At 40.6% G+C, this 13617-nt stretch overlaps 1 protein-coding gene across 9 annotated transcripts in view; it reads right to left on the reverse strand.

Annotated features, from left to right (window-relative positions):
- Positions 1–13617, reverse strand: part of TIAM1 (TIAM Rac1 associated GEF 1) — a 194497-nt gene that overhangs the window by 132506 nt on the left and 48374 nt on the right. For 8 of the 9 annotated variants that reach the window (XM_028727008.2, XM_028727009.2, XM_028727005.2 and 5 more), the window contains one exon: positions 10508–10677. The gene's annotated coding sequence lies outside the window, so the exon portion shown is untranslated. Of the gene's footprint in view, positions 1–10507; positions 10678–10819; positions 10931–13617 lie in introns of those variants that run through there. The other variant, XM_028727006.2, reaches the window with a different exon arrangement.

Consider the following 13617-nt stretch of genomic DNA (forward strand, 5'->3'; position numbering starts at 1 on the left):
CTCCCAAGTGGTTGGCCAATGCTCAAGGATGAGTGGGGCTGTAATTCAGCAATGCTTGGAGATTCACAGGTTCCCCACCCTGTTCTATGCCCAACCATCTATGAAGCAAGAGAGAACAGTACTGGTCCCCATGGTGTGGCCCTAGGCAGCTGCCAGTTCACTTGTCTTCTGGCATGGGTCATGAAGCGTCCTGATCTAGATTACAGAATTATCTATTTCTGCCAAACATTAGTGTTATAAAAATTCTCCATTTATTACTGACCTTTCATTCTTGCATGTATGATGCACGTTTTCTGCTTCGGTGCAACACCATCTGCTACCCCAGCAGCTGCACTTACACCCAAACTTGTGCCCAAATGTACACTTTTCTGTTGTCCTATTTAGATCAGCAATGAAGTTCTGTGTTCCAAAAACCTCACATTTAATGAATTGTTTGGTTAGTATCCCCAATCATCTCTATACTTTTTCTTCTAAAATTAACAGTTTCAGGTTTTGCCTGTCACTATTTAGTAGATTAAAAATGAATATTTGGGACAAACCCAAAACCTAGTTTGACTGGTTCACTCTATGCAGAGCCAGCAAATAGTTTATATTTGTCCTTGGAAACAACTTTTTGTGCAAAATGTATCTCCTCTGAAGCAGAAAATTTAATTTTGTGAAGTATGGTACAAGAAACTACAATTATCACAGTCTTGCTTTTGTGTTTATCAACACAGACTGGCCTCTGCTTTTCCTGGACCCTAGGCCTGCTCCTGGGACAGCAACTTTGCATTTTTTAAATTAAATTCTGGAATCTCTCTCCGATCACAAACTCCTTTTGAAAATAATGGGTTTTTATTTTATTTTCAAGAACACTGCACCTTGAAATTTGGTAAGGCCAATGAGGATCAGTTTTTTGTGTATGAAATGGATTAAAGCCACAAACCCCTATTGCCCCAGAATAATCAACACCAAATTCTGTTACTGGGCACAATGAATAATAAAAAATGTACAGTGTTTTTATAAAATACATTTTGCTTGATTTTTAAAAGACACAATAACAGTGTAGCCCATTGTTCAGGCTAAGCATTAAAGACAGGAAAGCATTTCCATAACAGCATTTGGAGGGGGAGAAGGAGTTGATGCGGAATTGCTTCAGCTGATCAGTTCCAGTCCTAGCTATGTGGTCCTCACCATAGTAAACCACTTCCTCATGGACTGCCACCACACAGGAGCATTTTTAAACAGTGCTCACTGTAATCCTTTAACCCACCTTGAGTCAAAGTTCCTGCACTTGCTTTCTCAAATTGCAGCAAAATCACACAACACATACAACTCCCTTTTAGGGTGTTCTCCTTGGACGGTTGCCAGCCATGCCCAACATTATGGCAGGGCCCACTGCTGATGCCTCCCCTTGTCTCACCTTAGAAAACTTCTGACCTAGCATTTCAAACAGTACCCTTTGAATTTCCCACAATGGCCCTGGTTTAGCATCACCCTGTGACAGGATGAGTGTTGGTTGGAGTACTGCCAACACAGCCAGGTAAGCCTGCCAGAGCCCACTGGAAGAGGAAGGGCCCACCAGAAGACACTTTGTCCAGGCCCCCTTCAAACATGGACACAGCCCTGCCTCCTGGGTTTCTATTATTATTATGATTATGATTATTATTATTATACCACCCTTCATCTGAAGATCAGAGGGCAGTTTACAATATACAAACACAAAAATCCGCACCATAATAACGAACAAAATAATAACCCTACGCAAACAGTTTAGAAGGCCAAATACTGTTTATTAGCCAAAGGCTTAGCAAATAATGGGGATGGGGGGACCCTGCACATAATGCTATTTTATGTTATCAATCATCATCAGTGCTTCAGAGAGCCTTACTTGAACCTTACTTTCTGAATTTCACTATTTAGTCAATAGCTTTCATTAGTGACTCCATGTTTACACTATAACCCTTCAAAAAGTTAAGCAGCAAAATGGAAACCCATGCTGTATACCAAATGGCTGTTATGTTCTGGAACATCCTTACACTTCCTGTAACCTGTTCCTGCTGGCAACTAGGAATGCATGCTTGGGGTGCTAATTTTCTAAAGAAATGACCTGCATATGTCTTTAAGAACACAAACAACTCCCCATTAACACTATTGTTTACGTGAAGACTACCAGCTCTTCCACATTTAGATGTTCTGAATCATCCTCATTTATCTTACATAGTTAAAACTTGTTGAACACTTTTTTATCTTTCTCATATGTGGCTGCTGCACTGGCCTGCCTCTAGTTACCCAATCCATTTTACATCACCTCATTTTTTCACATGGTACTCTCAGGTTATCCTAACTAAAATGAGAGGTAAAAAATAAATAAATGTTTTAAACAGAGGCAGCTAACACGATTTGCAGAGGGGTCTGATCTGTCACCAAGGAAATTCTTCTGGTCCCCCAGGACTCTAATTTGGGCAGCATTGGGAAAAGAAAAACAAAAAAGTAGACACAGCACTGGGTTAGGTGGAGAGGTTTAACCTCTCCATCTAGATAAGCTCCCTGATGAGGATATAAATTGCCCCCTCCCTGGTCATCAGACTGATCATTACATGAGCGGCATGGGGTGATAATCGCCTGCCCCAGCTCATCTGGGTTGGTGCCAATGGTGAATGTGGTCTTCCAGGCAAAAATGGTTAGCTACCCCATGGTTTTATAGAAAAGTTGTCTATATAACGTGAGTGACTCCAAGAGCTGCAGTGAAGGAATAAATGCAACATTTTAAAACCAAATAATTCAAATGCAACAAAACAGAATAGAGAAAATGTGAGTATTATTAAGCATCCAATATTTATATTACCCATACTCATATTTACATATTAATTCTGCTAACATTCGTGTTTGCTAAACAAATGCTTGATATACAATAAAACACATTATCTATTCAAGAAGTAACATAAATTATTTATTCCAAATTTGATTTAAAAAATCCTTTTTATAGTTCCTTGAAAAAACATGATTTATCATTGTCAGTTTTAACTGGAATTATCTTTCTAGAGCAGCTATGCAAATTTGGTCTGAAATGACCGCTGGAACAGACCAAAAGCCTATTGCGTCCAGCATCCCATAACACAAACAAATTTGTGTTATTTGAAGGAGGGGAGATGCACACGCAGAATGCATTATACACTGTTATTGCATCGGACATCCCACGGCTATCCGCTACAATCTTCAAAGATACAGGACAAGTATATGGTTCAAACATTGTATGGCTTTTTCTATAAATTTGGCTTGCATAGTTTCATCTGTCCTGGGATGTCACTTTGCCTTTATTTATAAAGCAGAATACTTACAGAAGGTGGTGAAACTTCCAAGTGGGGTCACTTTGCAAAAGCATCCCTTCTGTGTTATGCCTTATGGAAGACTGACTGGCAGAAAGGTTTTGCTTGTATGATGGCAGAAACTTACTGTAGTACCAACAACTATAGCCCTGTTTGGGTATGTTGCTTGCATATATGTTAGATGCAAGCAGGGTAAGCAGGGATGAATGCACTCAGCTGTCCCCGCCATTGCCATGCGCCTTACTCTCCACAAGTTGGAGGGTCAAGCCTGAAGAGGGGACCTTCTTCTACTTGAGGAGCTCCCACCAAGTGACATGGAACTCTGCAAAATTGGCATTCAAATTCAGGAAGGGAGTCTTCACTAGAAGGGGGCTTTCCACTTCAGATTTCACCCTCCAACTCATGAACCTTGGGGGGGGGGGGACAGCAATTTGAGGAGAGGCACTATCATGCTCATTCTCACATGTAGCCTTTACACACGAGCAACATACCTGAATGAGATCAACCTCAGACCTGAGTACTCAAAATGCCTAGTTCTTTTATTCTCAAGGGAGGGAGAGGGAAAAGAGAGAATTTAATCTGAACCAAAAGTGTGTAGGAAGAATATTCAGCATGTAGGAGTAAGAGAATAATATTTTAGCTGGATATTGCAGCTGTCAGAGAGAATTCTGAGACTGCACTCCCACACAAAGCAGATGCATCTATTCACTTCTGATTTTAGGTGGTGTTCAAATGTTCTCCCACTTCCCAGTTACGGAAAGTGCTCAGAAAACCCTTTCCTCTGCTCATGAGCATTATGCCCTCACTGCTCTTCCAGCTTCTGAAAATTAACAAAAATGTAGATTAAGTTTATCTTTTAGAAGTTGGATGCTTGCATTGCAAATTTCAAGAAGCTTTTTTCCTTTAAAACAGATGCACACAACTCATTTCAGAATTATGTTATCCATGGCAAAATTAAAACAAATGATGGTTTAATGACCACAAGTGTGTTGCTCCTGCCTTGCTCCTGCCTGTGCTACACAGGAGAGAAAACAAGCCAGAGTCCAGCTTGCCATGAGATGTAAACCCAGGCTCATGGCTAGTTTCTCTTCAACCCAGTGGTAAGACAACAAACTTTTGTTTCTCCTTCTGGTTTGTTTGGTGTGAAACAAGCTACAAGCCATCATCATCATTACAAGCCTTTCCTCTTGGCTTCCAGTTCCATGACAGTGGGAGAGCGTAGGCAATGGAAAAACAAGGATGATAGAGGGTAAATCATTCTTGCAAATTCCCCCCAAGAACGGGCTTCACTCCCACTCTGTCTCAGTACCTGGCTCTAGCTGCAGCATGGAATGCAGGAGCCAGGGAGGGACTGAGTACAAATGCACTTCGCCTGGCAAAAATCTCTCCAATGCTGCCATTAAGAAGCAGAGGTTCTCCTGTTAATCAGAGCTTAACTGGACTAAAGTACAGGTGTGTGCTAGAAGAGATGAGATCACAAACTGTGAACAAACCAACTGCAAGGACTTTAAGGTTTGAATTTGAGATAAAATGCAATTTGCACTTCATTCGGTACAAAAGTTGGCGGGGGAGGGGAGCCTACGGTTTATTTAAAGCTTTCCTCTCTACATTTATGATTTGGCAACCCTCCCCTGAATGTTAGTTCAAATTATACCTGTACAAGTGAGGATGGAAGAAATTGGATTTAAAATATGGATTATAACATCAAACTGCACTGTGTGTAAAAAAGGGGGAAAGGGGGGGAAGCTCTATTTTGCAAAAGGTTTATGATGGAGACTTAGAGCTAACTCTTCCACATCCTTTATTATCTATGAAGTGAATTGAATAACACTAAGAGGACTTGGAATTTAATTTAACTGGAAAGATAATTGGCCATATATATTCAGCTGGAAGGATGAAAGAAGTCTGTGAGCTGCCAAGGAACTGATAAGGTTTCTTACTAAGTCATCTAGACTGCTCTTCTTCCCAGGCTGAGGGGGGGGGGAATGGTGACAACAGTTTATTTACTGGGACAGAGCAACTTTTGCAGCTGCTGTTCTCGGTGCAAAACAATGAAGCATGAGATGAAGAAAGAACAATGATATAGTTTGAGTCCCTCGCTTGAAGTTTTATAAATCACTGAATGTGTCAGCACAAATAGAAGTTATTAACATTGCAGTTGTTGTATAAGGGATTATTATTATGACTGGAATGTAATTGAAACCAGTAAGATTTTGGAATGCAGAAATAAAGAAAATTAGAAAGCCATCATATCTAGCATGTGGGGGGCCACTTTAATTAAATTATATAATTTGGTATTTGAATAATTGGTATTAATAATTGTATTATAAATTGCCATTGTTATAATGAGGCTGTTATTGGAATATAATTGAAAACTAATAAAAAAATATATCTATGACAAGTCTTTCCTCTCCATGGAACACATTTAAGAGCAGGAGAGGAGCAAAGCACTTTGTATGCATTCAACCATAGTTTAATTTAAACTGTGGTTTAACATTGCATAGGAAGTGGGTCAGAGGGAGGCTTGATTCACAGGGCTTCTTGGGAGAGTAAATTCCAAGGTTGGAAAGGAACACCATGGAGACGGTCTTCTGCTGTCCCATATAGTATCCATGTCAAGAATAAATTACATGACTATAGGAAGTGGATTCATATTAAGACCAATATACTGCTCCCTCCCCACCCTGCATTTACTCACATTTACATGATAGAGTCAGTTTATGTACATCTGAACACAGTCATAGCTAATGCTTTCGCTGGCTCTCCAAGCACATAAGTAAACTGCTAAACCTGCCTCCAAAGGAGGATGACATTACATCTTCTACTGTACAAGCATCCATATTGTGGATATGGGCAAAGGAAGAATTTGAATTGGCATGCAGCTTCTGCCCTGCTCTTAGCCCTGAAGCACAATTTTTTTATTTAATTTATTACGGCATTTACCGTATTTACTCGAGTCTAATGTGCAGTCGGATCTAATGCACACCTCAATTTGCAAAACCTTGAAACAAAAAAAAATCAGCTGGTGAATGTAATGCGCATCAGCAAAAAGTTCGCTCTTTACAAGAATAAATTTTTATTAGTAGCTTCTTCCTGGCTTCCCCCACAAGCGAAAAAATAAAAATAAGAGGCTTTTCCGGGCACAAAAAATCATGAAGCAAACACCTGACCTGCCACAAAACCCTAGCGCCGGCAGAGTTTTGAAGAAAGGAAAGATCCGCTCAGTTTAAGCTTAAGTTTTATCGTATTTACTTGAGTCTAATGCGCCATCAAATCTAAGGTGCACCCCATTTTTCACAGTGTGCTTTGGCAAAAAAAGTGTGCATTAGACTTGAGTAAATACAGTATAGCCCACCTTTCCTCCACAGAGCTCAAGCTGGCACACACTGTTCTTCCCACAGTATTTATTTGGTTATTTATTTCGGTGTCTATCCTACCTTTTCCCACAACACAATGTGATTGATATATAAAAAACAGACTAAGGTAATCATCATACATATGTACCCATGAAATCAGTGTGGAAAAAATCATCATAGGTTAAAGTCCTGTTGCTTTCAATAGGAACTAAATGCAACAAAAAGGAAGAAGCATTCAGCTGTGTTTTACTCTGGATCTAACCCAGAATATTATCCTAACCTGCTTAACCTCAGCTATTAAAACCCAGCCCAACAAGGAAGTCCTGCAACGCCTCTGGAAGGGCATGCAGCTGGTTGTTAAAATTTACTGCCCCTAAGAAAAATGTGTTGCCAGTAAGCAAAGAGTTCCACAGCAAAGACCAATTAATTCCATCCACATAGATAGAAATTCACATCTGTAAGACAGCAGCTCATAAGAAAATACAGACTCCCAGACCCCTGTTAAGGAAACAAGTATGTCCAGCTCAGGAATTCTCACCTCTAACAACACTGATCTGTCCCTTAGGTTCCACTTCTTGGCCTACTAAGAATTTTTCAGAGTGATAAGTAGCCTTTTGATGAAACATCCCAGTTAAGCGTTGTTGCTCAGCTGTGTGACTAGGAAGATCCTTATTCAAACCTCACTCACACACGAAGCTCAGTGGATGACATTGGAACAGTCACTAGCTATCAGCCCAATCTACACCACAGGGCTGTTGCAAGGGTGAAATTGGGAAGTGGGAAGCATGTATGCTTGGAAGAAAGGTGGGATCTTGATGTAATAAAAATGGTTGTTGCACATGTTGAATTAGAAGCAAGTGCCACTCTGAGACTTATTACCAAGCAAGTGTGCCTTACAGCCTAAATTCCCAAATAGGGAATGGGGCTCGAATATGCCCATGCATCTCTAAAGGGTATATACACAACACACAACAGGCATGATAAATGTTGTTGTGCTGTTTTAAATAAACAGATCTTTGAAATGCAGATAGAAGATGTCTCAGTCACCACACTATTATTACCATCAAGGCAATAAAACGCTTACTGAGATGCAATAAAATGGGTTGTTACATTAACAATAGCCTCCACGATAAAATAATTTGCCACCTTCTCAATTATCACAAGGAAAACATTATGCAAGGGAGTCCCAAGCTGCCATTTAAAATGTGGTGCATCAGCTTTGGCTCTGGATACCTGTGTGTGAGCGCAGAGGAAATGGATAGGAAGAAAGAACCAAAAAATATACCCCTTATCTGGCAAAAGGGAAGCACCTGTATTTTCTCCTTGAACAGAGGATGGGTTAGATCCAAAGGGACTTTTGTATGAACTGAAGGTATTTCTACTTGTGCAAATAGAGTTCACAATTGTACTGAATTACACACCTTGGTCCCTGTTACAACCCTCCCCCCATCACTTCTCATGTCATTCCAAAGGGCTTCTCAACCCCCCACCCCCAGGAGCACATTTGGGGGGCACAGAAAGCACAAAGAGATATAAGCTAGGAAAAACTGATAGAGAAATCATCTTATGGTTTAACAGATCAAATCTTATAAAATTTCTCTTAACAAGAGCTACCTATGGCTTAAATTGGAATACAGGCAGAATCACTTTCTTTTGTTTAGATGTTCTAATGGTGTCCATATCAGAACAGCCAAATAGCTTCATAAACAAGCCAACTTAATCGTAATTCAGTAATAAATATTACACTATTTAATGCTAACAGATGTTGAATATTGCTAAACTAAAGAAATTAAGAGAATATGGGGGAGATATGCTAAAAAAAATACAGCTTACTTTTCATTCTTAGCTTTAGACTTAATGTAAATTATACATCTAATCCCAACTATTAATCACTATACTGATCACAGAGTCATAGAACTGCAGAGCTGGAAGGGATCCAGAGGGTCATCTAGTCCAACCCTGTCATGCAGGAATCTCAGCTTGATCATACATGACAAATAGAGCAGCTTCTCTTGTTTTAGATACCAATATGGAGATTAACAATATCACCATGTAGTAAGCATGTCACATGTGACTTGGAAAAGATTTCATCCGTGTTGCTGAGAAGAAAGTAGCAGAAAGCATTAAATGTTTTCTGACACGTTGGAACAGCTTGCTGTAAGATCACTGATCAGAGAAAGGAAATCCCATGTTTCAGGATGCAGTCCTATCATTGGCACATGTTAGGAAGGAAGCTCAACCACATAAAACACTGCTGCTACTCCCCTCCTTCCTCTAAATATAAAAGCAACTGGCCAGCAATGGAAGGGTGATACCAGATGTGGAAGGAAACGCTTTGATCAATAACTAGAAAAATGTGTTATAATTAAGATCTACCCCTGGAAATTAAGGCACATAGCTCCTCTTCTTTCATTTGCTTTAATCATGTCAACATGACAAAAATCTGTCATCTCCTGGCCTGGTCAATAAGGAAACAGTGGTTCAGATCCAGACAAGTTCTTCCCAATTTGGTTTTGGAGAGCAGGTGGGTCACATGCAGCCGTCGACCACTCTATGCAGCCCACCAAGCCCCAGGAAGCCTGTCTGCAGTTCCCAGCTCATGAGTTATATCAGCTCTGCAGCAGTGGAAAGATGGAAACAGGGACAACAATCTTTTCTCCACTGCCCAGATGATGGCTGCTCAGCAAAGCAGCGGGGACCTTGCATGGAATGATAAACCAAACAATGGCATAACAGAAAAACGTAAGCATAAGAGTTCCGGGAGAGAATATCAAGGTCCTCCTCTGGTCCTGATGCTGAGCTGCAGTAAGGTAAGGCATGGTGTGGGCTGAGTGGGTAGTCCAAACCCAGGATTGTGGCTTATCTCGCTCCAGACAAACCACAAGGTGTAACCAAGGTTACATGCTGAGTCAAGTTCAGCAGCAGAAGGTCATGAGGAGGAGCACAGGAGGAGCAATCTGCTCTCTTGAGAACACCCAGTCTTACTAAGCCATCATTTGCCTCAGTGGGATGTGCAAACTGGCTCAGTGTGTTTCTGTGCAATGTCATTGAATATCCCCAAGTTCTAGTATAAGGGATAAGGAGAAAGGGGAATATCTGTCCAAAGGGGAATATCTCCAATTCCTTGTTGCTACTAACACATCTTTTATAAATATTTCAGCTGGCTATTTTGGAAGGGATTTTGCCCTCAGTCCTCTCAGAAGTCAGTTGGGGGGCAAATGTTCTCCTCACCAAGTGATCTATCTTTGAAGCCACCATTTTTTTTTAGGTGCTTGGTTCGTATCCAGCAAATGGTAACTGCAGAGCCCTGAGTTATAAGAACTGAACTATGTAGTTCTACCTGATCCCCATCACATGGTTACTACAAAGTTTAATTCTTGTTGGTAGTGTGCGCAGTGTGGACAATGATAGAGACTTGTAGGAGGACAGGAAGCTCCTGGTGTCAAGTCTGCCCTTTGGTTGATGAAGCTCAGTACTGTCTACAGTGACTACCAGCAGCTCCCTAGAGTTTCAATCAGGAGACTTTCCTAGCTGTATTTTGAATTCTCGGGGATTGAACCTGGGATATTTTGGCATGCAAAGCATGTACTCAACCACTGAGCTATGGTCCTTTCCCAAAATAGGTATACCATAGAGTTGTTGTTGTTGTGTGGTTAAAAAAAGGAAAAAAGGAAGTGCCTGTCTTGGAGCAGAAGACTGGACATGATAATGGAGCATCTCTTACAGCTTCACGTTCTATGGCTTGAAGTCTCTCACAATGAAAAGGCAGGCTATTCATTACTGAATATTATGTATAGTGCATAACAGACTGAGAAAACAGTACAATAAAATCACAGAACGTACCTCTGCTCCATGGGAAAAGCAGCTAAATGCTCTTGAAGTATTGCAACCCTAAAGCGTTGTATTCCAGGGTCCAACAGCAACAATTTATGCAGCTCACATCAAAGAACAGCGTGGCTTTTCAAGGCAATACATGTCTCTTAAGAGGATGTGTTCACCAAGCAGATCACAAGCTGGAAATTAAGTCAAATACATATATACAGATGAGGGATAAAAAAATACACATTAAAAAAAACATATTTTAAGTTCAATTAACATTTTATTTTAATATGGAAACAGCAAAAGGAATTTCTCTTATGGCTCAAATAACCTTACCTAATTCACAGTGCCAGTCTTACTTACGGTACAATAAGCCTCATTTGATTCAATTACTTGAAGGAGACTGAAGGCATTAAGGGAGACCATAATGCTACATCCTCACATTCAGAGATATTCTGCCACATTTAAGTATTTTTGGTGCTGGGCTTGGGGCTATTATTAGCTATATCTGGTTGCTAGGGAAGGCTTTGGTAATGACATGCACCAGCCAGAAAACAGAATCTGATTTGCAAAAGAAGTTGGGAGTGGAACAGTTTAAAATTATGGTTGAAGGGAGAAATGTATAGGTCCAGTCATATCCTGTAATTACAAAGTGGCATATCAACAGAACTTGGAAACACCTGCACCCTGACCTTAGAACTCATTACCTAGCAAGAAGGTGGAGGTAAGCCCTGTATGTAACTGACCATCTTTTCCGGGACAAGAAAAAAGTCCTTCACCAATCGAGGACTCCTATATGCTTCATTCAGGGAAGGGACGAGCAGGTGTTGAATTTCATTTTATCTCTCACATTGTAATTCTACTTAAAAGCAATCCCCATTGGGTTCAATGGGACTTGCTTTCATGTAAGTGTGCATGGGACTTATCCACACATAGGAATAAGCCCTACTGATCTCAGTAGACCTTTATTCTGAGGAAATATGCTCCACAATCATCCTCATTCAACCATAACTCCTGTCCAGATTATTCTGGTTATAAATTTTACAGATGTAGGAACAAGGCTGAGAGGCAGAATGTCCTGTTAAAAAGGTAACATATTGAATGACTTTGTCTCAGTTCCACTGAAACATTTCACATGTACAGCTAAGTAAAATTAACCAGGTACAGTCATACCTCGTGTTGCGTTCTGCTCTTGTTACAGGCTTTCAGCTTACGAGCGCAGCAAATCCGGAAGTGTTTACTTCTGGGCTTGCCGCCTGCACGTGCGCAGAAGTGCTCGATCGCGCCGTGCACATGCGCAGAAGAGGCACTCTAGTTGCGGACTTTTCAGGATACGAACGGCACCCCGAAACAGATTAAGTCCGCAACTAGAGGTACCAGTGTACAAAACTAACACCCCTACAGCTTCTTTCAGGTCTCATAAACAAATTAGGTTACACCTTTAGAAAACAATTCTGAAGTCTTTAATCCCCAAAGTGCATTTTTTGGAAGGAGGAAAGAAAGGCCAAAGTAGTTTTGAAATAAAAAAAGACAATGAAGATCGGAAGAATTTCTCAAAATGTTTTGAAGCACAAAGACCTGTTGAACTTCTAGCTTCTTATGAAGGTTGCACATAGATTTAACATATTATCTCGGGCATTTAATCAGGCCACATGTGCTGAATCCGGCAAGCATTAAGCTTCTTCTCAAACCTATACTTTCTTCACTTTTTGGAAGGTAAAATGAAGAAAGGAAAAAGCAACTTGTCTAAAAGCATTCAAGACCAATGAGTGATCTACTAAGCTATTAAAAAACAATCTAACCTTTCCTCTTAGTAGCTGGTGGATCAAGTTTGCAGAATCTTAGGAGCTTCAGAAAATGTATTGTTTTAGCCATTTTAAAATTATCATGTTACACTACATACAGATGTTATTCGTTACATGAGTGCAACAGCAGCAACTCTCCTTTGTTCATTTTAAATCAATAACTGTGTGCTATTCCTTCATTACAATTTCTTCATGCACAAAAATAAGCCCAACCATTTCACATTTGTTCACAGTGAAGCCTATATAATGTGCAGTTTGGAAAAGTCACTGCCGTCTGCCAAACCAAGAGGGTAAAGTTCCAATTGCTCCTCAGAAGGCTTCCCTTTGGACAGTGCCGTATCTAAGGGAAGCGGAACACTAAGAAAGTATGCATATCAAATTTTAGAAAACCATCAAGCGATTTTTTTCTGGGTGAATGCCTTTAATGGCCTAAGATACATGCAGTAATTAAAAGAATAGTTCCCTTACGGCCAACAACGAAGAAGATTTAATTATGCATTAAGCTATTGGGGATGAAAGAATCATATAACACTTTTGTATTTCTCCTTGGCTGCATTATATAACTGTTGCCTAGTAGAATTTAGCACGTTTTATGTATGTTTTGTTAGAAATTCAAACCACAGAAACACAGAAATCTCTATCGTATGAAGATTGAAGAAAGGTGTGTGGGTGTGTGAAGATGAAACAACTTGTAGCATTTATCTTGCCTCCAGTTGTATACTCTGACATATGGCCATATTTGGAGCTTTGGTATGACTCAACGTGGCAATTTTTATTAAGTTCATAAGCTCTCTTGGTTTTAAAGAGGGAAAATCAGACCACAAGAAGTATCTAAAGATATTGATTAGACAGACACAAATAACAAGCACAGGACAGCCCAACTTTTCATACCTGTGGGCCACTGACTGTCTTGTTGCACAGGCGGGAGGAACAAGGTGAAAATTTGACACACACACACACACACACACACACACACGAGCCCTCACGCCGCCTTCCCAAAGCTGGCTAAGCAAGGCGCCATGCTTTGGGAAGGAGGCTCTGAGAGGGTCCTAGAGCCTTCCCATCTCCTTTCCAAAGCTGGGGAGGAAGAGGGAGAACTCTAGGACCGTCTCAGAACCTTCACATCTCCTTCTCAAAGCCCAGCACTTTGCTTACCTGGCTTTGAGAAGGCCACCACCAAGGGGCCACATGCAGCCCTTAGGCCATGCGTTGGACCACCCTGAACTAGCAAATGTATCTGTAGTTGATAGCATCCAACCCCAGAGGCCTCGTCAATAGCTTCAATTAGATATTTTGAAATGAGTTCTTGCAACCATCACAACTGCGGTG

Source organism: Podarcis muralis, chromosome 4, assembly GCF_964188315.1.
Source record: "Podarcis muralis chromosome 4, rPodMur119.hap1.1, whole genome shotgun sequence".
Lineage (NCBI taxonomy): Eukaryota > Metazoa > Chordata > Lepidosauria > Squamata > Lacertidae > Podarcis > Podarcis muralis.